A 25,374-nucleotide genomic window follows, 5' to 3' on the forward strand; every position below is an offset into this window, starting at 1 on the left:
TTTCTTCCATCCCCTGCCTGCTTCGGGCAGCCCCTCGCTATCATCCTTCACCTGTTTTCTTTCCCCCCTTTTTCTTTCCCCCTTGAAAGGGGGGCCAAGCCCGCATCTGACTCTCCACCCTCCCCCATCTACTGCCACACCTCCTATCAGAAAACCTGCGCTAACTGGCATCCACCCAACTCAGCACCAATTAAACGTGACAAACGCTCCCCACCCATATATCTAATGCTTCCAACGCTTCCACACCACGTGGACGGTCAGCGCGGAAGAGGCTGGTCCCCCCCCCATGGGTTAAGTACCCCTCCCGTATCCCATCCCACGTACTCCTTGTCTAATCCTTCCCTCCCTTCGTCACTTTCCTCCCGAACATCCCCGTGGAGAGACTAGACTACGTCTGCTCTCCACGGGGCGCCTCATTCAAATGATGGCCTCTGCTACAAATGCTCACACAGGCGCTGACAGCGCCTAGCTCCACAATGCTATTCAACAGCGTACCAGTACTTTAGAACATTTCTCGCATAGAAACAGCAAATTAAATGTTGTGTTCCTAAATGGCAATTAAATTCTCCACGCGGGTAGGGGCAACATAAGATCCACTCTCACACTAAAACATGTTATTAGCTTTATTAACAAGAGAACCACATATACATTCCAGCAAGTTTTCTAAAGAGATGCAATAACAACGTGAACACATTTGTACTGAATGCAGTTCTAATCAGCAGGCACCACTCTTCCAAACAGGGTCCACTTGTAACTTCAGAGTTCCTCGAAGGTCTGCAAAGTTTCCCATTTTTAAGTCTATTTATTAAGACAGCTTCTTCCTTCACAAACAGCCCGTTCAGCCTTGATGCCCCAGTCTATATCTGTCTTTCTCACCTGCCCCAAGGGATTCACTCTCACACTTGGAACATCGGACATCAACAAGGAGCGTCACAGACTGCCCTCTGCTGCAGGGCATTCCAGAATATTCTTCCCTACTATGTAAGGGAACACCCTACTCTTTACAGGATTACACTGTCCCTTTGGAGCTGGTGATTGGCAGCACAGCGCATAGAGATACATACTCCGTCCCCAATGCTTAATTCCAGGTTTGCCGAATACCAAGACTGTTGGTTCTTTCACCAACCTTCACTTCATCTCACTTTTACAGACTCTTTTTCGGCGTGCTTTCTCCCCTGGTCACTGTTTTCGTATGTTCGTCGTTCTCGCTATTCTACCTTTCTCTTCCTCTAGAGTAAACTGATGGTAAGCATAAGCCCCAGCTCGCAAATGTGTGCCAGTGCTCACCAGTCACCACCTACAACCACTGGCACACATCAAGCACTGGATCGAGTGAAGCATAAGTAAATAATGAGACAACAGAGCACAGGAGATACAAATAAAATAATTATTATTTTTTAATCATGTAGCGCTCTAGGAAGAGGAATGTCACCAAAGAATAACTATTAAAGCGAAGCCTCGGTAAGTAGTGCTATGGGGGTGACCAGAAGCTCCTAAAAAATTAAATACTTAGGGGCTTATTTACAAGAACCTGACTCATTGCCATCAATGCATCAGATTTCTTGCCCTGCGTCCCCTAACAATGCCAGGGTAACGTATATATGATACAGAGCTCCATAAGTCAGAATGTCTGACGCATCTGAGGTGTTAAAATAACACACTGCTTGACTAGTGTAAAAAAATGATGCTACTCAAGCAATGCATGGAAGGCCCCCATTCTAAAAAGCCCTGCGTCAGTTTAACGCCTGCTCTGAGCAGGAGTTACATTTTTGACAGAGTGAAGGTGCAGAACGACGCAGTGAAATCTTGTAGATTTCACTGCACCAGTTCTGCGTGACTTCTAATGGGGGAACGCCTGCCCTGCATACATTATACCTTGCGCAGGCATAATGTGGCGCAAGGCTTTACAAACTGGCACTGTGGTCCCATTGCACCAGTTTGTAAATGTGGCACTATGTAGGGGAGTGCTTTGCACCATGCTGCGTTAAAAAAATGATGCAACAGTGGTGCAAGAGACTTGTAAATAAACCCCTTAGTGCTTAGAAAGAAACCCATATATTGTCATGTGGAATCAGCAGAAGCAATCAATCCGTCCTTGGTGTGTTACTCTTTGGGGACAATGGAAATCAGCACATAAAGCATAAATAGATTCCTAATACTGACCATATAATCAACTCGTTATCGTTTCAACATTTCTTTTTGCAATGTCATCCTACGGACCTGTGAATGGTTCACCATCTCTAGACGGTATATTTTGTATTGGTCACTATCTCTTACAAAGAGGCAGCAGCGGGGACTCAACAATATCATGTTTTCTGCCAAGGGGTTCAGGGTGATATCATTAACAAGAGACTGAAGTTAGAATTTTATATTTCACTCAGAATCCGAGGTTGAAAACACTCCCTGGCTGAGACATATGTAGAACTGTATGTATTTTTAGGATTCTTCTCCCCACCTCAATGAATTTCCTCACCCTATGAGTTGGGGGTCATCCAATGACTAAGAAGAGGTATCACGGGGAAGTGATAAATAATATAAAAATGTCTCCTGCTACCCTCCACCACATTGTGAAGCCTTCAAAACATCTACCCTCAAACATAAAAAAAATGTACATCGCATCCTACTCCGATCCCCACTACCAATCTCCTTCAGCGTTCTTCCTCTCAAGAAATATGAAATACTATCTATTGGCCTAACAGCCACGCCAACTCTCCAGGCCCCACAACTAAAGACCTATTCTACTGCAAATGTCACAGTAAGTCTACAGGAGCAGAGTTCTGACTTTCAGAACTTTGGCAATGTGAATTAACTTCTGAGAAAGTAGGAACATCACCTACATTCACAAGCACTCCCACCGGACTGGGCAAGGTCCGCTCAAGAAATGTCAAAATACTATCTATTGGCCTAACAGCCACACCAACTCTCCAGGCCTCACAAATAAAGATCTATTCTACTGCAAATGTCACAGTAAGTCTACAGGAGCAGATGTCTGACTTTTAGATCTTTGACAATGTGAATTAAATTCTCAGAGAATAGGAACATCACTTACATTCACAAGCACTTCCAGCAGACCAGGAAAGGTAAGGATGGGATTTAGGAGACACAGCAGCATGCCCTGTCTCTCCTCCGGTCTGTAGAGACCCGAGGGATTCAGGGGAAGTTAGGAAGAGGCAGAATAGCACAACTTACCCCTTGTCTGTTTTAACCGCGTCTTTAAAGACCCAGTGACATGTAAAGGACATAGTGACAACAGCAGAAACCTTTTCCCTGTTTCCCTCTGGGCTGTGAAGCCAAGGGAGATGGTCTAAGCCTGCTGCAAGCCATGTGAAATCAGGGTTAAAACAAAATGTTGAGTATTACCCTTGTGAGACATCGTAGTAGAAAACATTTGAGACAATGGGCCACCTTCACAAAAACTCATTTTACAGCTGCGAAGATTTCACAACAGCATTCCTGGGAAGTGGAAACTGATTTTCTACTGAAGATTTTCCACGATGAATGCAGAGAACTCCACAGTAAAATTGCACACCAGGTGTGAGGAGTGCGCTTTCCAAGGCCGTGGCTGGCTTTCTAAGTTAGTGATCATCACAAACATGTACATTGGTGGGCATAAAAAAACTCAAATTCCGCCCCTTCCCACCATGGTAAATGGTCAGAAATTGCATGCAGCCATGGGCTGGATTAACTCCACTTCTAGGATGAGAAGAAGAATGGACAATCCTAAAATTTGGTTGGAGTGAAGGGAAAGTTATTTTTCTCCATGGGCAAAAATGTTTTTTCCAGCAGAAAAAAGGTGTGTTTGCACAGCCCTCCCTTTCCCCTGTGATTAAATCTACACTATGTACACATCTGCACAGGGGAAACAGAAATGCAGGAGGTATGTCACATTACCTTCAAAGTAGCATGCCTGAAATACTCTGCCTGGTGCACCTTTTGAGGTAGATATCGTGGAACAATTGTGAAAGAGAAGCACAGTAATGCTGTCACAAGTTCCCCATTGCTAGTTTAAACCCCTCCCTTGCTTCCACACTATGTATACCTGGCTGAACATACTGCCACCACGTACTGCTTTATGCCTCTGTGCTCCTAAGATACAAAATACCTGCCTGCTTTCAGGCTACATTCCTCCACCTCTCAGCAGCCTTAGATCAGATCACAGAATTTCACGAATGTATATATCATGTAATTTCACTTTCCACTAATGCGTTGGTAATGGGTCAGGAAAATAGTTATTTTGCGTGAGTGCAGATACTGCAGAGCTTGAGCACTCCATTCACCCACCATGATGTCACATGTCTACGTTGGAGAACAAGCACATATGGTACAGGGATAGTGCTGCTTTTATGTGTGACGTGCTATCAACTCCGCAGACTACTGACAGTGATTGATATCGACCACTCTACCTATTACAATCCACACAGCCTCAGGCCACTCCCTGTGAATGGTGGTGTTACCGCCTCCAACCGCACAGCAGCATCACCATGGTGCCAGTGGATTCTGCATTCCTCTTGCCCTCATGATACCCACTAACTTCCCATAGCACCAACGGGCTGTTTCCCCTCCTGCAGTCCCTTCCTTGCAAGTAGTGACAAAACTGTTGAGTGAAAGCTCAGGTGTACTGGGGTGTCAGAGGCAGCTGAGTGGCTAGGGACAATCAGCAGACCAGAGCTTTAGTAGGTGTTGAATGGTCTCACCACCTCCTAATGTTACAAAAATACCAAGGATTACCAATATTATGTGTGTGCCAGCATTATACCAGCTATGGGAACCATCTTACATCTTACAATATGACATGATTACCACATATTTTGCCCCTAAAAGTGATAATGCAAACTATGACTGCAGGCCATCAGTAACCTGCGAATTCGACCTGTCAAAGTAACCCCTTTTGACAGACCTAAATCCTTCTTTTACATATAGTGAGTCAACCCTAACAAGGCCTTAAATTCCCATGAGGAAGGATGCATGATATTTAAAAGTAGGACATACACAAAATTAATGTTAAGCATGTACTTATGCAACAATGCCTTAAAAGCCATTTTTACGGTAGCAGGGTTGCCTGTTCCATAAAAAAGCACTGGCACACTTTATTAAAGTTAATAAAGTTATCTCAGCCTAGGAACCACGTAAAAAAGTAAATTCTTTGAGTTATTAAAATATTTATTAAAAAATCCAGTTCATTGTTAAAGTCAGATTTAAAACAAATATTTTACAAAAGGTAAATTAAAAAAAGTTACTTTAGCCTACCTAAAGCATCTAGAAGCCACTTTGCTTGAGCTTATGCCACACAGGAGAGGAACAGTTTCTTGATTATGGGTAAATTGACTCTCAGCTCTGAGACAAAGGCCTTGGGTGTGGGGACGCAATTGAGCGAAGCTGTCCACAGTTGTCGGTTTGCCCTTTTTGGCACTATTTTTATCTGACAAGATGGCCTGTCCCCATCCCCTTGCATAGCTTTAAAGGATGCCTTCCCTTTTACTATGAGATGTATCACACACTTAGGCCAGCCTCAAGTTTAGCTAACTAGCCAGACAGGCACCAATCCTAGTGGGAGAGGAGCTGCCCACAGAACCAGGTTTGAGTGACCACAGGGGAGGGTAGGCACAAGAGCTCTGCACAGAGGGGAAAAAGATCTGCCATCCTGGTTTCAGGTAGAGAGGGGCACTCTGGGATTGTTTGTAGTAGGGCACACAGGAACAGCTGAAAAAGTGGCTAGGTTATCTCTGGGAACTTTTCCCCTATTGGTTAGGGAGGGGCCACATCTCACACCCACCCACACGGTACTGCCAGGCAATGAATGTGGCACACTACCCGGTCTGTGGAAGACAGAAGAAGGAATGCACCTGCTATTGTGACCTGTAAAGGAAACCTTAATCGCTGCACTTGTTCCCACTTTTACCCATGACTAAGTGAACTCCAAGGGTCATTTGTGTGGCCTCCTGTTAAACTACAAGGACACAAAAGCTGCAAGAAACCCTCCTTGTTTAAGGAGTCCAGCCAACTAGTTTAATCTGACCCTGCCCTGGATCCTGCTGATGACTTCTGTGAAGTGAGTCCTGACTCTCCAGGTCCTGTTTCTGACGTCCAGGAAACCTTTGCTGATGTCAGAATATACTCCTTCTGCCTAACCTTAAAACCTGTAAATTACAGACGTTTTCAAAACTCTTTGTCTGGAGAACCGACAGAGGACCGAGGACCAGAACAAACCTGCTAAGTCAATCTGACAACGGTGTGTATCTACTTGGCCAAGATTCAAGTTGCTCCTGCTCAAACTTTTCAGCAGCAGGAAATTAATTTCAGCAGTACGTCGTGGAGAAGATATCAAGCCTCTTGGAGCTCTGTTCAGCTACAGCTTTCGGCCTTGTCTGGATGGAGGAATCTGAGCTCCAAAAAGTGACTGAAAGGTAGAAATCTTCACAAAGGCAAAGCGCCCAAAGTATCCGGATGGCAAGGGACCTTCCTAGGGCAGAAGTTTTGAATTTCTACGGCTTGGAAATTTCCTATTGGACGGCAACAGCTTCACTGGGACCTCATCCAATGGCTGTCCAGCCTTGTGTAACCAATCTTGGCCACAGTCCGCTGTGTTGCCCCACTGGGGATTTTTCACTTCCATTTCAGAGACTAAGTCACAAGGTAAAACATCCAACGGGGACAAACTTGGTCTCTGTATCTGTCCCATACTCCATCTTGGTTTGCCTCCCAGTCTAGCATGACCAGCTGACTATGGTTGGTGCTTGGCCCTTTTTGTTGCTATTTTTATCTAAAACTTCAAAAGATCACATCTCCAACTCCCCTCCTGGAGCTTCGACATTTTGGGGTAATTTTGATCATTAATTTGTCTCTGTTTTTATAAACTGGAGTGGGAATTTAATTGGGTTGTGATTTCGACTTTTTAACTGTTTTAGTAAATCTAAGTGCTCTACATAATTTCTTAAGTTAAGCCTGTCTGTTTTGTGCGACATCTAGAGGTTGAACTCGGGTCATTACTGAAAACATTACTGGATCTAAGAAGAATAGTGGCATATTACTTGTGGTGGCCTACCACCCATCCTAACTATTAATACTCCTCATTCTCACTAGAACTGCAGCAATTTACTAATTATAGTTCCAATGACTGTCCACATCTATTTATGGATGGCACCTTGGATGCCTGTTCATGTCTTGGATGCCTAGCCATTGGCGAAAACAATTGAAAGGAAAATGATTGATGGTACTGTGCCTATAGAAATCAGATTGTTTGGTGCATGGCATAAATATTAAAAATGAAAATCACAGCTTACTTGAGGGTGTGGCCCTTCTGATTTCCAAAGTTTGGATTTCAATATATGTACATATATGTGTAAATATTGTTGCGGGTGGGTTTCATGTAAATCCGAGATTAAGAAACCAACAGTTATGAAGGGCCTGGTATTTTTCATATGATTCTAAATTTGAAGAGAAAAAATGATAGAACTATCTATTCTTCCCTCCTTCTTTCTATTTTAAAGTTCATGGTTTAAGATATTGGATATAGGTTTTTATAATTACTGAAAACCTGTCCGTCACCTTCTGGTAGTAACAGCCTGCTCACATCCCATTCGGACACTGCGCACTCTTTTGGTGAGTTTGAAATTCAGACTTAAGCGGTTCCCAGTCGCTCAAAGACATTAACACTCAGTCAATGCCATCACCTTCAAGTCTGGCAGATGCAAGACAAATAAATGACTTACTGTTGTTCTGGAGAATGCCTATAAGGATGTTGAAGATAATTATAATTACCCGTATTCAGACAACAATAACTTGCCTGACTCCAGTAATTTTGGTGTTGTGATTAACTGTTGTTAACTGCCCAAAAATAACAGCACTTAGTCAGTTCTTTGACCCTCACACCTGGAGGTAGAATGTAAGACAAAGACTTAATCCAGTGATTGCTCTGTAGAATGCACAAGGTAAGCTTGTTTGATAATTATAATACCACTGACTTAGATAATGATAAAGGAATGTATTCAATGCTTTCTGCTTTTTTCCTGACTCGTCAAAAAGACAAAGGATGTCCTTTGCCCCTAAAGACAGTAGTATCCCAGAACTAGGTTGTAGAAATGGGAGTCTCTAGTTAGCAGTGGCTTGCACCCTGTCCAAGTAGGGACCCTTCCTTCTAATCAGGATAAGGGAGTTACACATCCAAAATAACCCCTGCTTACCCTCTTGGTAGCTGTAGACAGGCTTATCTCAAAGGCAATGTGCAAAACGTTTGCACATAATACACAGTAAGAACTGAGACCACACCAGTTTAAAAAAAAAAAGCCAATATTTATCTGTGTAAAACAAGACCAAAATGGTAACAATACAAATTACAGTAAAAAAGATACGTATTTTGCAAGAATCAGCTTAAAATACAGTTCCTTGAAGTCGATAGCTCTGCCTGGGGCTATCATGGCATCATGAACAACAAATCCAACAGCTCAGGCCGACCTCGAGGTTGTGGGCCAGCTACAGTGTCGGGACCTGCAAACAGTACCTCGGAAATGCAGGGTGTTCTGAACCTTGCAATGAGATCTGAAGTTGAGGCATTCCGGCGTCAGGAGGCATCAGTTCCAGAGGTTGGTACAAGAGTCGTCGGGCCCTTGAAGTCACATGCACTGCAGATTGAACTTAAGCGTGAAATCAGGAGCATTGGTGTCGGTGGCGCTGGGGCTGCGATGCGAAGCGTGACGATGCAATGTGCAGTGCCCACAGGTAACGGTGTAGGCAGCGGCTCGGTGATGACGTCCGGCATTGCCGGTGAAACCAGGGCTGCGGTGTGAAGCAGAGTGATGCAACATGCTGTGTCTACGGGGAGCGGTGCAGGCAGGAGTGTCGTCATTGCTGAAGCGCTGTAGCCCGTTGACCCAAGGTTGTGATGCGAAGCGTGGCGATGCTTTGTGCGGTGCCCACAGGTTGTGGTGTAAGCAGCGGTGTCGGTTGACGAGGCTGGAGTAGATGTTGCTGACATCAGTGGACCAGGGCTCCGGCGTGGGATGGGGCAATGCTTTGCGTACCTTATGAGCGGTGTCCACAGGCCAAGGTGCAGGCAGCATCACTGCCTGCGGCATGGAGCGGCAGAGTCAGTGATACCAGGGCTGCGGTACGAAATAAGACAATGCAACGTGCGGTGCCCACAGGTCTTGGTGCAACCAGTGACTCGGTGACAGCATCAGGTGGTGGCATTGGTGAGACCAGGGTGAAATTGTGAAGCAGGGCAATACTTTGTGCGGTGCCATCAGGTCATGGTGCAGGCAGCGGCATTGTGGGTGGCATCGTAGTTGTTTTTCTTCTGTTGCAACACAAAACACACAATACCCAGTGCTGTTGGCAGGTGAACTTGAAATCTTTGATGTTCCTGAGACTTCCAACGGGAGGCAAGCTCTACTTCAAGCCCTTGGAGAAACTCAGGAAATATGTTGCAGAAAGTTCAGTCCAGTCCTTTCACTGCCCAAGACAGAAGCAGCCAGCAGCAGGCCAACACAGCAAAGCATGCAGCAAAGTGGAAGTCCCTCCTGACAGCTTCTCCAGCACTTCTTCTTGGCAGGTTCCTTAGCCCAAAAGAGTTCTAATGTTCTGAGGACAGTGCTCCACTACTTATACTAGTTCTGGCCTTCCAAGTAGGCAAAGTTCAAAGGCACACCCTTCCTCCTCACAAGATCCAGTTCTTTCCTGCTCTGTCGCAGACTCTCTTCAGGAGGGGAAGACTTTTTTGTGCAGGACAAGTCCAGCCCTATTGAGGTGCAAGTGTCAGCTCCTCCCACCACTCTAGCCCAGAAAGACCCATCAGGATATGCAAGGCACACCTAAGCTCCTTTTGTGTGACTAACTAGACTGTATGCAGGAGGCCCCAGCTGTCAGCTACACAGATGTGGATTCCACAGGCAGGCACAGAATGGTTAAGCAAGAAAATGGCCACTTTCTAAAAGTGTCATTTTCAAACTCGCAATTGAAAAACCATCTTCACTAAAGATGTATTTTTCAATTGTGAGTGCTGAGATACCAAACTCCAACTTCCTATTATCTTCCCATCATAATCTACACCTGAAAGGTGTTTCAAGGCAGATCCCATTTTAACCTATGGAAGAGATAGCCTTTCAAAAGTGAAAAATGAAATGCACAGTATTTCACTATCAGAGCATGTGAAAACACAAATGCACAGTATTTCACTATCAGAACAAGTGAAAACACACCACTACATGCCCTACCTTCTAAACACACTGCATTCCACCCATGGGGCTGCCTAGCCCTACCTTAGGGGCGACTTACATACAATAAGAGGGAAGGTTAGGTCTGGCAAGTGGGTCATTGCCAGGTCAACATGGCAGTTTAAAACGGCGCGCACAGACACCGCAATGGCAGGTCTGAGACATGGTTATAGGGCTACACATATGGGTGGCACGATTAGTGCTGCAGGCCCACTAGTAGTTTTTGATTTACAGGCCCCGGGCACACATGGTGCCCTATTACTAGCAAATCAAATATTACAATCATGGATAACCAATCCTAATCATAATTTACACAAGGAAAACAGGCACTTTAGCACTGATCAGCAGTAGTCAAGTGAACAGAGACGACAAACCAGCAAAAATGATGTCCAGTATATCATAAAAACTGGAGGTCAGAAAGCGAAAAGACAGGAGAAACATGCCAAAAAATGTCGGGTATAACATAGGGTCAGTTGTTCTACATTCCAATGTTAACCTTTCCTTGATCCAGGGAGTCTAGGTATTCAGTAGATTGTCTTGTCTGACTGGGCTGAATAAGCTTTTTATTTTGCTAATAAGGTCAATGTGGCTATCTTGCTGGGAAAATACAGTCTAGTTGCTTAAGAGTGATTACAAATTGTGTGAACTTGCAAGCTCACAAACCGGTTCAGTAGTTCTGGGTTTCATTTTTTTTCAGTAACAATTTTACAAATAAAACTGGCATATGATTCAAGGTTTCTCCTCGCTATACAAAATCCGGCATGCTCTAGAACACGTTTTGAGCTCTAGGAACTCGTACGCCAACAATTACCACTTCAGTAACCGGTCATAGCTGTTTGGAAGTAATGGCCAGTTTCACGAATGACCCTCCCTCTTCCTCAAAAGGGGAGCCTGCTGATAGTTACCCAACAACTGAATTCAAGGGAGAACGTTTTTCAAGGACAAAATCCCATGTTTTCCTCTTCGTTCATTAGTAGAAAAATGCATTTCTTCAAGTTTAGCAAGCAATTTCAGGAAATACATTGGTTCATCAAACCATACAGTGTTTTCCAAATAGACGTTTTTCAGCTTTGTTTCAAGGGTTTCTTTAAGGCCAATCCATTTATGTGTAATAGTAGCAGAGCTCATTAGAGTAAAGCTTTTTTACAAGGAAGCCATAGCAGAGCATTCACTCCAATCCTAAATTGGAGTTCATGACATCTCAGGGGTGTTTTTTCCAGGAGAATGAAGCTGAGGGTAAACCGTAAGGACTCTTACCTCTCTGTTCCGATTTGTCTGGGACATAGGAGGCTCTTTTAGTTTTACTGGCACATCTGGGTTTACCATTTATCCCCTTTGGATTCTACACTGAAAGTTGATGAAACATGGGGCAGCGTACAGAATCAAATAGGAATCTTTCCAACAAATAGTCCAAGATAACTCTTATCCAGAAAAATAAATATAGGTGATATCACGCACTCTCACATCTCTCCGCTAACTGACCAGAATCGTAGGTTTTTTGGCACTGTCGAGTTAAATCCTATTGCCATAACCCCTTTATTGTTGAGAGATCATGACATGGTGTCACAAGCATTTAGTTGCTTTGAATGGTCATACCATCTTCACCAAACTCCAAGCTCTAGTCGTACTCGCATACCAGTCTGTGAAGATGCGGCCCATGGACTTGGGGAGGTGCAACATGATCTTTAGCAGGTTCATTTGCTATTCAGTTCCAACAACAAGGCACAATTCATGGTGTGCTTTCCCACCCACAGGTGACGCAGGTGAACTCAGTTTAACACACCAGCGATTAATTTGAAAGACAGATTATTGCAGACCTGCAAAACACTATTCAATGTGCAATTGACATTGAAGCATTGCTTTTTGGTTACAAACAATCCCACAAAGGGACCAAGGGCAAAGTGGAAACAGTAACAAACCTTATTTCGTTATCCACTGTATAACACACATGTGAGAAACTGGGTAGTTATTTGAATGGGGCGTCAGACCTGGTCAAGCAACAGCCACAATCCCTTGCAGGGTGATCAACAAAAAATCACCAATTTAACCTGTGCTTAACCCTGGGTTACTTGGCACAATGTGTTAAGTATTTATGCAGTACACAGACAGCACCACAGTGAAAACACAACACAATAAACATCTCACCGAAATTTAGAAAAATAAAGATCTCATGAATAAATTCTTTGTTACCAAAACCATCAAAAAACTGTTAGTAGAACTGGAGTTATGATTTTCTAAAGTTTAAGGTTCAAAATTGCATGTTCTAAGTTTTGGAAAATGGCTAACGGCACCTTTAGCACCACAACCAAGGGTCCAGGAGTGGCTGGAGACCTCGTAGGGGTTCAAGATTCACGGAGGCTGGATCCAGATGAGGTTCAAGATGGTGGAATCCTGTTATGGCCCTGTAGCTCTGAACAGGAGGAAACCTAGACTAACCCCTGGAGTCACTTCTGAAGTCTTGGGTGCAGTTGAAGATGCGGGCTCAACGGCAGGGTTGGCCTCTGAAGGTGCAAGTCAGGCTCCAGGCAGCAGAGCAGTTCTTCCAGGTACAGCAGCAGTCTGGTAGAATGCACAGCAGGTCAGAGCAGGAGGCAGTCCTCTGAGAGTCCTTCCATGGGTCTAGTAGTGAACTAAAGAGTGGGTCTGAGAGCCCTATTGTGTGGTGGCAGAGCTCAGCCTATTCAGGTGTAAGTGGAGCTATGCTTAGCTCCACCTCCATCAAGCCAGTTAATGGGCCTTTCAGGATCAGCTAATCCCACTATTGTGTGACTGTCTGGAGGGAATTTACAAAGCCTAACTCTCAGTTACACCAAGTCATGTGACCTAAGACAGGCTGCAGGCACAGAGGGCTAAGGGCAGGAAAATGCCAACTTCCTAAAAGTGGCATTTTCAAACTTCAGACCATTAGAGAGGTTTTACAATTACAGGTTCATAGAGACCAAACATGAAATACCTACCATCTCTGGTATGGGAATTACAGCTTATTAAATATAATAAGGAATCCCCAATATTATCCTATAAGAAGGTGTTGGAGACGGCACATGCTGGTTGGCTGAGGCGATGCCCTAGCCAGGTAGAACCCACCACTCCCATCAGGGGTGGGTGATTACATTCACTGTATAACCTGCGCTTACACTTAGGTAGGTTGGCACAGAGCAGTCAGGCTTATCACTGGGGCAATGTGTAAAGCATTGGCACAGAGCACTTCCACACAATTACACTGAAAGTCACAAAAGAGACTTCACACAAGGCGTATGTAAATAAGATTTGTATTCAACAAACACATGATTAACACATATTAACACAGTATGGTTATCATGTCAATCTGGGAATAAACCACATTTAGAATGATTACTCACAGTACTAGGCCCAACTGTGTTAAACACCATAAACAATAGATACCTGTGAGAAAAATAATACTTTTAATTAGCTCCATGGTCTGGTCTGCACAAGTAAAACTCAATGTCAACAGTGAGAGGCCTCTGGCAAGAAATAATGTGCACGGCAACACCACGGTGCTGTTCTATAAATCACCCGCACTCACTACCTAATATTCACCCTGCACCCCTACATTGCGTCACGGATATCAGGCAACTTGCACACATACACTCGCTCCTAGCACCCTAATGCAGATGCAATGATATCCGTCTGGTTAATGTCACTGTGTTCGCAGACACCCAGGGTCCCAAACTGCCCGCCAACCAGTTCCTGCTTCAACCCCTCCATCATCTGGAGAAGAAGCAATCTTTCTCCGGCACCAGGCCACTCGCAGCCGAGGTCATACTTCTCAGGATCCTAGGGACAAGGTGGGGAGAAAAGAGAGATAATGGCTGATCAGGTAACAGTTAACATGTAGAGGTTTGGGCACCAGTCAGGAGGTTTACTCAGAGATCTGCAAAACACAGGGTGAGGGTCACTGGGGCCACACACTAGTCACAGTGGCGCCCAGCCCAGCCAGGCACTCAAATACCTAAATACTTACCAAATCTATACCTCTCAGGGAGGAGGCACACGTCTGGGGCATGATGACTTGAGCTGCCCCAACAATTCCGCTTGTACACGAAGAGTTACCAGGTACGTACCTCTGGGGAAAGAGGCACAATGTCTGGTGCGTTATGACGTGAGTCGCACCAGATGATTCCGATCCCCAAGTAAAGTGCTCAATGTCGTGCCTCCCTGGAATGAGGTACAACATCTGGGGAGTGATGACATGAGTTGCCTCAGACAGTTTGATCACACATGAAAAAGGTGCCAATGTAGTACCTCCCCAAAATGAGGCACTAGTCAGGTGCCCGATGACTTGAGTCACACCCGACAACTCTAGACAATCACATGAAGATCTCCAATGTTGTACCTCCCTGGAATGAGGCACAAAGCCTGGTATGTGAGGACTTTAGTTGCACCAGACAATCCGGTCACACACAAGGAACTCCACTTCTGTACCTCACTGTAAGGAGGCACAATGTCTGGTGCACAATGACTTGAGTTGTACCAGACAATCCAGTCACACACAAGGAACTCCAATTCCGTACCTCCCTTGAATGAGGCACAACATCTGGTGCAAGATGGCTTGCGTTGCACTAGACAAACTGATCACATACAAAGAGGCAAGGTCAGCAGTGACATACAAGGTAGACTGTGGCACTGCTCTGGATGAACACCCAACTCCGAAGGGTCGCAACCTATGATTTGGACACTACACACAATGAGCATGCAGTCGCGTCACACAAGAGAAATGTAGTGCACTCGACAAAAGTGGACCATGTGGAGTCGCACAGCCAGGGAACCCACTCACAACAAAGACGACGTTGATGCTTGCAGTGGCTTCACGAAGAAGGGCCACACGCCGTAAGGGTGGGCAGTAGTTTGAATGTTCCACACCAGGCAATTCTGGTCACTAGGCGCAATACTTATTCTACGCTCACACTGCTGCTCCCAGGTGGAGTCCAGCATACGATGTAGGCACAGAGGAACACATCTCTCCCTAGATGGCACCAGTAGATGGTGTATGTCTCTCGCAGGAGGTCTTTGATGTCCCTGAGACCTCCAGACAGAACACGGGGCAAGCCAACAAGCTCTTGGAGAGCACACTTTGGAATGCCACACAGCAGCAGGCAATCTGCGCAGGCCAGCCACGATGCAAGAAGGCTGCAAGGATCCCTTCCAACGACAGTAAATAATCCTGTGCACAACAGATTCCTCTAGCAGCGTGCACCATGCGCTCCAGATGTACTGGTCTAATGTCCCTTGCAGTTTCTCTAAGTTGCTGAAGTGTGGTACTCGAAGTTATACTCAAGTGTGACTTTGAAGTTGGTGATGATTCAGAGGAGTCCCATTTGAACCACATACATCTCCCCTAAATGTAATTCCTGTCTGCCATGGGACTGTGGAATGAAGATCTTTATCTCTAGTCGTGCCATGATCTGGCTCCGAGAGGCCAAGTGTTAGAACCTCTCCCTCAAATCTATCCAGCCAGGTCCTCCAACAGGAGAGATCTGTCATTCCAGTTGCCTACGTTTTATAGCTGTTGCTCAGGAATGCACAGGTGTGCTTTTCGTCTGCTTCCAGTGAAATGAAGCTGAATTAAAAGATACACAAAAAGAGTTTTTAGAACACAGAAATTCCCACTTTCTAGAAGCATTTCTAGGGTATTATTGCCAAAACCACCTTTACAATGAGAAACGGCTTGTCATTGTGAATCCAATGATAGTAAATATCATGAGGCTGCTCTATTGCATTGCACTATTGCAGCCAGGATTAATCATAAATTTCCTCCCATGTTAACCTATGGGCAGTGCGGCTCTCATGGGCAGTGAGAACACACATGCTTATTCTGCACTCCCTAGTCACATGTGCCCTGGTGGATGCACAAGCCTGCAAGGGCAGGCTGGTCACAAGTTTAGGATCACCAAAAAGTGCAATAGCACCCACACAGACCTGCTGTGACAGACTTGGTATATATATATAAAAACACCAGTGTGAAAGTGTGCACACCCTGGCAAGTCGTGCCAGGCTCAGTATATAGGAAAACACTATTGTGCAAGTGTGCATATATTGGCTAGCTGTGCCAAGCTCAGTATATGGGTGAAAACACCATTGTGCAATTGTACAAGGGATGCCAGACTTAGTATATATTAAAACACCATTGTGCAAGTGTGCACATATTGGCCAGCTAGGCCAGGCTCAATATATATGAAAACCCCATTGTGCAAGTGTGCACAACTGTGACACAATGGCAGGCTCAGGTCCATATTGAACACCATTGTACTCCTGCACACACAGTGGCCTGGAACGACAGGCTCAGCACATAGCATATTGCTATTGTGCAAACCGGTGCTAAAGTGCACGTGCTCTCACCACTAAAACATGGTATGATTTGTTTACACCTGTTTGGCACATTTAATTTACCTGTAAGTCCCTTGTAAAGTAGAATGCCGTATACCCAGGGCCTGTAAATTAAATGCTACTAGTGGGGCTGCAGCGCTGATTGCGCCACCCACAGAAGTAGCCTTTCAAACCTCCCACAGGGATGCCACTGCAGGGCCTGCATGTACAGTTTTCAGTTTTCTGCCACATTGACTTGACATCTCAAATTACTAGCCAAGGCCTAAACTCCCCTTTTATGACACCTAAGACACTCCTAAGGTAAGACTGAGGTGGCCCTATGGGCAGGGTGCTGTATATGTAAAAAATAGGACATGCACTTTTATGCTTTACATGTCCTAGTAGTGTCACACAGCCTATTTCTGTTTTCACTACTGTGAGTGCTGCTCTTATCATAGGTTACCATTGGGAATTCTCTTATATACCTTTAAGTGGTAATTTCTGATCTGAAAGGAGTAGCATTGGCATATTTGGTATGTTTGGAATGGTTGTGAGAAATCCTCTTTAGTGGTGTAGTTGGATTTTACATTACTATTTTATATTTTAGAAATGCTACTTTTAGAAAGTGGGCCTTTCTCTGTGCTTATAACTCTATGTGCTTTGCAGCTTGACTCCAATCCATGTCTAGGACAGAGTGACAGCTACACTTTGTGCATGCTTTCCAGAGAACCACAACACAGGAAAGGCTGGGCGTGTCAGGAAAGGCATCTGCATCCATCTGCATACAGATAGTATTCCTGGGTTTGGAGAGGAAGAGGTCGTCCATGTCAATAGGCTGTGTCCTGTCCTTACAAAAAAGGGCTGATTTACCCCATACTGAGGACTGGAGCCGGGGGGTTGGGTTGAAAGGATTTGTGTTACAAATGAAAGAGTTCCTTTAAAGTCATCCCTTATATCAAAGACATTTTTGAGTATAAGTACAGGGGCTCTGAACCCATGTTTTTAGAGCACTTTTGGAACCAAGACTGAACCTCTGTCAGAAGGACTGCTGTGCTGCACAAAGGACTCATCTAGACTGCTCTTCTGCTGTTGCCATCCTGCCTACTACTTGTGGGGTGGCATTAAGGACTCACCGGATTGCTTTTCTGTTTATTGCCACTACTGCCAACTGCTCCCTGACTTTGTTCTCACGGGACACTGCTGAGCTACCAGGAAAAAACACAGTTATTGCTAACTGCTAAGTTGTGTTTGACTGCTGCCTGTTTACTAATGGGCTGCAGGAGGGACTACAAAGTATGTACTGGCATTAATTAACTGGCCTGCCTGCCTACTTTGTGTTTCCCCCTTGAGTGTTCTCCCAGGAGCCAGCTCAGGATTTGTGTTGCTTAGCTGCCCCCTGGTTTAATGTGTGCCCCAAAGCTGTGTTCCAGGAGGTTATATGGTGTGTTTGCACCCAGCGGGTGTAGAGCACTGTGTTTTGCCTAGAGATGCCATGGCGGCCGCACCTTGTTCCCTGGGCAGGAGCGGTGAGTGATTCCTCCTGTCGGGCCGCAACATGGGAGAACTTTTGTTCTGGGACAGTCACTAGTGCTTCCTCTTCTTCCCAACCAGCTGAGTTCTGGCCGATAGCAACAGTGCTTCTTGCAACTCTGCGAGGCGTCACCTTAGTGATGAGTAGGGTGTGTACCAAGTGTGAGAATCAGCAGCCATTGCAGTCCTGATTCACCTGGCGCTTGCTGCCACCGGAGATTTCCCTGGACTGGATACTGCAGACCACGCTCCAGAGGCCCACCTCTGGCCCTATGCCAGGATCGACCCGAGTGAGGCAGATTACCTGCCACCCACAAGACAAGAAGTACTGTGCTTTCCCCCAATGGCCGCATAGTATTTTCGTCACCTCCTTGGAGAGGCCCTGGCAGTTTGCCCCAGGTATCTTAACCCTAGCCGCTACTTGGCACTTTCGTGAGTGGGGCCGTATCTGGGGAGTGTTTACTGGTGGTTCCTTACCCCTGAGTAGGTCTTCCATGGTGGTCCCGTGCACCTCCCAGAAGTGGCCTTTGCTTTGCAGATCCCGCTACACTCACCATATGACAGGTAGTAGGCTCCTGCTGCCCTGCGCCCTACCTTCCACCCCTAAGTGTATGCTTCCCCACCAGATTCTCCAGGAAATACTGTAATCCCATACTGAGAAGGGTAGGAGACCCTTTACCTATGTGGTCCCACAGTTACTGGTTAAGGACTATGATGCTTTGAGATGTGGATGCTCATGATGGTCATTGGTGATTTATAGGTTCAGCTGCTTAACTAAACAGCGGCATTTCAGGCCTGATAAAATGATATATGCCATTTTGCCCTATATTGCTGGGACAACAAGTATTATCAGAGTGTTTACGATTCCTGTGTAATATATGACATGATTTTACTTGATGCCTAATATGCTAAGTATTTATGATTTATGCATAGTGTAGTTTTGCAATATGTAGAATATGGAAGCCTATTTTTAAATAATCCTGTTTGGAGTCTCTTTTGTGGTGTAATCATTGTTTTACTGGTGTGAGTGCGTGGTGCAAATGCTTTACACATTGCCTCTGGTGATAAGCCTATGTGCTCTGGGCCAAGCTACCAGAGGGTAAGCACAGGTTAACTTTTGGTGTATAACTTATGTGCCCCTTCTAGAGTGGTGGGTTCTGCCTGGCTTAAGTGCATACCATAACCAACCAGAAACTCAATTTCTAACACACTGCATACCTTGGTGACAGCAAAAGCTGTCTTTATCAGCGGAGGCGTGAGGAGAATGTTCCCATGCGAAGGGCAAACACACACCTCAGTAGCAGTCAGTAAGTCTTCCTCACATCTAGTCTGCATGCCACCTTTTACATTGGCCTCCAAGCCACTAAAGTTCGGTGTTCCTCAGGGCTCTGCCCTGAGTCCAACGCTGGTCAATATCTATATGACTTCTTTGTCAGCTTTGGTGGAATCTTTTTTGTGTGCAGGTGGTGTGCTATGCCAGTGATGCATAGATCCTTCTTACCTAGGACAACAACATCTCTAATGCCCAGAGTAGATTTAAGACTTGCCTGTCAGCGGTATTTCAATGGAAGTGTATGAGCAGCCTACAGTGTAATACAAGCAAATGGAAATTTTAGTTTTTGGTACTCCTGCTTCGTCCTGGGATGGAGAATACTTGCCCAGTTCCACTCTGCCCCTTCCTATCCCTGCCAATGTTGTATGTAACCTGGTGGTGAAGTTTGATAATAGACTGTCCTTCAGCTCCCAGGTGGACAGTGTGGTGGGTGCTTGTTTCGGTCTCCTAAAATTCTTAAAGAGGTTGGTTATTGCTATCCATGTAGTGCCAGAAGATGGTAATACATGTTCTTGTTGCCTTACAGCTGACTATACTAATGCCCTCTATTGGGGTATACCAGCCTACCAACTCAGAAGACTCCAGCTGGTGCAGAATGCCGCAGCTCAGCTCTTACTAAAGCTTAGGAAAAGTGATCATATCCGTCATCCCCTTAAAGAGCTACATTGGCTGTCAGTCTGCAAGAGATTTGAGTTCAAGGGGTTTACGTTAGCCCACAAAGCTTTTCATCAAACTGAGCCACAATACCTGGCCAACAGGCTTACACTTTACCTTCCGGCAAGATCCTTGCGTTAATCAGAAGCTAGGTCGGCAGCTGTTCCTAAAATCAAAATGAAAAAATGGGGCAGTTCCTCCTTTTTGTCTTTTGCTGCTTTGGAATGGAATTCTCTCCCCTTTCATTTATGGGACATAAAAAATTAGTGCTCCTTTAAATACAACCTGAAAACCTGGTTGTTTGGCCTTGCATATTCGTAAATTTCTGCTTAGGTAGTCAACTAGCCTTAGTGCTGGGACACTTGTTTGAGAAGCCGTGCACTTTATAAATACTATGATTGACTGACCGAGAAACTTCTGAAGTGTCTGATGTACTACCGTGACTTTTGTGGTGCTGTCTAGAACAACCCTCACTCAAGTCTTGTTTTGCAGGAGGACCCGCAGCTGGATCGGCATATTTAAAAAAAAAACCTTCTACTTCTTCTTTATGGGGATTTTAGAATCCAATCCTTTCTCTTCCCTGTTTATGATGATGTCAGTCCTGCTTCATTTTTTCTAATGTACTCCTCCTTTCTTCGGTACTCAATTCGGCTCTCCCTTTCTGCTCTTTTACCTTCAGTGTTCTGCAAAGAACGGCTATCAGAATACTGATACCAATTAGGTTTTTTAATGTTTTTTTGCAGTCTCTTAAATTATAACCACCCTAGGTGGATTCCTGAGAAGCAAGTGATCTAGTCTGTTTTTATCCTAGTTTTTCCGTTTTTGTTTCCCTTCGTTGCAGATTTCTCTTTGACGGAACCCTCAGTATCATTTTTAGTTTTAAGTGCGGCTTAGCAGGTTGAGTATCCAAGGTATCTCTACCTGCAGAGGTATAAACCAATTGGTTTATTTTTGGTAGTCCCTGTTCACAGCCTTGAACCAGAACTGAGACCTCTCCCTTTATGATATGTAAGATGATGGAGGAAGCTGTGGAGATGTTCCCTATTATCTTCATTCCTAAATCCAGAGCTGGTGCAGCTTTGTGCTTGTTTTGTACTTGTCTAAGTACATCTGGGAGGACTGCCAAAGAAGGCGTACCATGTGTACTGCTATAATGCTTGCAAAGATGCTTCACCAGATGTTACACTCCTCTGCAGGAGCGATGATGCATAGGTCCTGATTTAGATATTGGTGGATGAGTTACTCCACCACAATGGTGATGGATATCCTGTCATACTGAAATATAAATTCCATAATTTCCTATGGGATTTAGATTTCGGCAGACAAAATATCCATCACCGGTGTGACGGGGTAACCCATCTGCTAATATCTAAATCAGCCCCATAGTCAGTATTCTATGTTTATCTTGGGAGTAGTGTATGGATACACTGCTTCTGATTGTCTAACGAGCAAACCAGAAAGCCATTTTATCACACTTTGTGAGTACTTTTCACATGATAGAGTTAACTGTCTGTGGGTGAATAATTTTTATTTGTTTAGGAGTAGCAGGCCCTGCTGCGACAGCCAATTTGGAGCTCAAAGTAGTTATACAAACTATACAAGTCTCTTGTTTAAGGAGATTGTGTAATTTAACAACCCTACGACCTGAGCATGAATTAGGTTGTCAGGGCGAGGAATGGGAGGGTAGTCTGCCAAGACTGGCCACATAGCCCACTCATTACTCAGCGGCCCCAGGTGGACGTTTCTGTGCATATGTGGCAAGTGACCACCAAACCAATTCTGGTGTTTGTGGTACTTTAAAGGGATTTCCAAACCATGGTATGCCCTAAAATGTACTGAGGCAGCATCAATAGGCTAGCACTCCACCAAGTAGTACAAGGTCTCAAAGGCATATGCTGGCAAACACACCCTTCAATAGCAGTCAGTCAGTCTTCCCCTGGACTCAGCAGTATGCAGTTCAGGTGAGATGTAGCATCTGTGAAGTTTGACAGCAGTATGTTCGACGGTGTCTGGCAGATTTCAGGGTAATAATTTGGGCAAAAGACCTCCCTTGACAAGTGGTAGTCCTTATGTAATAAATCTGATATAAGTTTAAGAAAGTCTGACATAGATTATGTGCATCAAGGTATGCATCCAAGATATTTTCTTCTGAGCATATATGGTAAAGAGACATCAATTGAGACTACTCTATTTTGGTTATATGTCTGTATATGTTCTTGATTAACCTTGACATGGTGGAAAAATGACATCTGACCCAGACAAACACTGCATTGATGGTTGTGTCTGTGACATCAATCGAATGGCTTGATGCTTTCACATTTCTTAGAAAAGTAAGGTCAGGCGACATCTGCGTTTAATAGCAGACATGATAATGATTCTGCATAAAGCAGGAAAGAAGGCGACTTCCATTGTTTAAGAGAGGGAACATGGTGTCCTTCATTAGACAAGATGGAGGTGAAGCCTACATAAGATGGAGCAATGTATAAAGTGTGTGGGTGGTGCAAGTCTGAATCCATATAGGATTTGCAAAGACATTTTGTGAATTCTGCAACCATCAAAAACTTTAAGTTAGCCAGAATTTCTTCCTAGCAGCCACATGGTGACAGTTTGACAATGCAGGAACCTTCATAACAGGAGACATTTTGCAGTATTTCCAAACAGTTAATCGTCAATGGTGCCTGTTACAAATAGATCTTTGGGTCATGGCGGTAGGCACTATCAGTGCCAGGGAATTCCTTCCCTGGCACTGATAGAGGTCTCCTCCTCCCCTCTCCCCCTCACCAGAACCCTCCCGACCCCGCTGACATACACACACCTACACGCACATACACACACGCATACCCACATTCACCCATGCAGGTATGCATTCATACACACACACAGCAACACTCACAAACATACATACTAGCACACACACAATCACACGACACAACCTACACATACATTCCCACCCATTCATGCACACATGCCTTACTAACGCCTCACACCCTCATGCACGCACACAAACACAGTCACACACACCCCCCCCACACACACATACACACACAACACCCCCCAGCCACCTCCCTTGTTGGAAAACCCAACTTACCTGCTTGCCGGGGGTCCTCCGGCAGGAGACGGGATCATGGCTCATGATACGGTCGGCGGCGTTTTGCTGGCATGGCGCTGCAGTTGGCAGCAGCACTACCTTATCGCCGTCTGCCGCCATGACCGTAGCCAGAAGGCTGGCGGAATTCTGGCCACAGTCATGTTTTAGTGGACGGTTGGTAGCCACGGCGACGGTATGTTGGCAGCCGTCGGCGTGGCAGTAGGTGGCATTTGCCACCAATGTTATAATGAGGGCCTTGGTTTTTAAAAGTGCCACTGCAAGCATGATTTCACTCTTATTCTGTGTTTTGTCTGTTTCATGAACCAGACGAACTAGCTATATTATGTGGTGCTAAGACGAAAAATCTTTTTTTCGTGGATTCAGAGGAAGCTGCATTCTAACTGTACCTACTTCAATAAAAGTTAAGGATTTCTTTTGTTCCTGTGAACAATTCTAAAGAATCCACTGTATTGAAACCATGCAAAGATGTAATGTTGTTCTCGTGTTTTAAGGATAAAGCTTAACAATAATTTAATATTTTGAAGGCACCTCCAATAATGCTGCATTTAATATATCATGTGTTTATGAAAATCTGTTGGCTGCTGCCACTAAGACATAATTTTACACAAATGTGATAAGTGTGCCATTCACTGTTTGAAAAAGGTGCCTTCCCTGGGAATTTTCCAGAGTTTTCCTTGCACTCTCCAGAGGCAGACTTCATGTCAGTCCTCTTGTTGATTCTATCCTTAGTTTTTCCACTGACATTGATTGGAAAAGACTACATTTCAGCTCTCTGTATGATTGCTAGATTTTAAATAAACCTTCATAGTTTGGACTTGAATCTAGTCTTGTGTTCCTTTTTCTATATTTGCCTAGGGCCTTAGTCTTTTGGGACTGACGTGGCCCCAATCCATCCAAAAAGCCCTTTGGTAAAGGTTCAAAGCACAGACAGATTTTTGTAGCAGAGGATGGTCATGGCAAATTGGAGCAAATCAGTGTCCATTCGATGCAGAATTAAGTGAAATTTACGTAACCAAAATTGTCAGAGTTAGGGGTCCTGGAATTGTGTGGATTAATGCAAGTACATCAACAGCAGTACACCAGACCTGATGCAAGTCCTAACAGTTACATTGCTTCAGTATAAATAGGGCTTTGTGAAGAGAGCTATATTGTGAGCTTGTGTGGATTGTGGTGGTGAACCCGTGTTCTTTTGCAGGGTGCGGTTTGTAGTGAGTTAATTGGTCTGTGATGTATGAAATCACAGAAGTGTTAAGTCAATGGTCAATAGTGTTGCATTTTGTACATACATTGTTGTAATTTGCATGGCATTAAAATGCTTTGTGCAAATTGCTGAAGTTGTTTAAATTGTGCTCTTGAAAAAATATTGTGATTGATGTTTAATTTTTTTTTATTCATGTGTAAGGTTAGCATATTTATAGAAAACTAAGATCTCAAGATAAAATACTATGGTTGCCTGCTAAAAAGGCGGGTGGTGTCACATCAGGTTGTAAGTTAAAGTCCTATAGGATAAAGTCTTATGAAACCTTAATGGTCTAATTGTCTATGAACTAAGCAGGATGATGATTATTATTTCTTTGTGAGAGGAAACTTATGTGCTATCAAACCTTTAGATTTTCGAGAACCTATCTTGGTGTGATTGAAGTGTTTACCCATTCTGTGGTGAGTTTGACTCTTCATCCCATAACCAAGTAGGTAGAAAAAATATTTGTTTTTGGGTTACGTGTTGCATTTCAAGTTTCGTCTTCAAATAGTATTGTGATTGGTTGAATTAGTTTCTGTGTATTGTGAGTTACTTTGAGATTACAATGGGTGCACATTTGAAAAAGACAGAGATTTCTGCTCATGGAGGAGATTTTACAGCCCCATACTAATACCCTCGCTCACAAGTTGCTGATGGACCGTAGGTTAGAGACATGCACCTGGCTCAAAGAATATAAAAGAATTGCTGCAGAACATAAAGAAGCTAAATATTCCTATTTAAAGTTCATTTGAAGTAAAAAAGATTGAACATTTGATACCTCTTGATACAGCAGGTTGTCCACCCAACACACAGCGAGCGAATCACATCAGTCAAAGTGAGGTACTACACCATCACTATCAATGAAGTCACCAAGAAAATAAGAATATTGTTCAAGACAACTAAACATGCCTCAGACCCACCTATTCCTCACTACACAGATAAGTGCAATGCCATCAACCTCTTCTGATGTGTGCAT

This window comes from Pleurodeles waltl, chromosome 1_2 (genome assembly GCF_031143425.1).
Source record: "Pleurodeles waltl isolate 20211129_DDA chromosome 1_2, aPleWal1.hap1.20221129, whole genome shotgun sequence".
NCBI lineage: Eukaryota > Metazoa > Chordata > Amphibia > Caudata > Salamandridae > Pleurodeles > Pleurodeles waltl.